The sequence below is a fragment of the Papaver somniferum genome, unplaced genomic scaffold (assembly GCF_003573695.1).
Source record: "Papaver somniferum cultivar HN1 unplaced genomic scaffold, ASM357369v1 unplaced-scaffold_736, whole genome shotgun sequence".
NCBI classification, from domain to species: Eukaryota; Viridiplantae; Streptophyta; class Magnoliopsida; order Ranunculales; family Papaveraceae; genus Papaver; species Papaver somniferum.
Window position 1 is genome coordinate 1 of NW_020650260.1, and position 407 is coordinate 407.

The following is a 407-nucleotide window of genomic DNA, read 5'->3' on the forward strand; positions in this document are numbered from 1 at the left end:
GAGAAAAAGAAAAAGAGAGAAAAAAGAATATGTGGCTGCTGGGATTCGAGCCCAGGTCTCCACGGCCACAACGTGGAATTCTTACCACTAAACTACAGCCACATTGGTGTCCTGCGCTTCTATCTATAAAGATATTAATATTTAGTACAACTATTTCCAACTACCTCCAAAGTATCAATAAGTGATGTTTGAATCTGGATATGAAGACTGGATAACAAGAAGATTTTGGTCCAAAGAAGATCCTTATACGATAATTTTTTATTGACATAGTACAATTTGAGTCACATGTGTGTTTTGTAATTTTTCTTATATAAGAAAATAAGGTCCCGAAGGCAATTACAAAATAGTGGAGATACTATGAGTCTCAGAGGACAGGTCCCGAGTTTCATAGTGTTGATCAGTGTTGT

At 36.4% G+C, this 407-nt stretch overlaps 1 non-coding gene across 1 annotated transcript; it reads right to left on the reverse strand.

Annotated features, from left to right (window-relative positions):
- Nucleotides 1-30: 30 nt before the first annotated feature.
- TRNAH-GUG lies at nt 31-102 on the reverse strand. Its single transcript has one exon. It is a non-coding gene; the product is annotated as a tRNA-His (tRNA).
- Between the last annotated feature and the right edge of the window lie 305 nt (nt 103-407).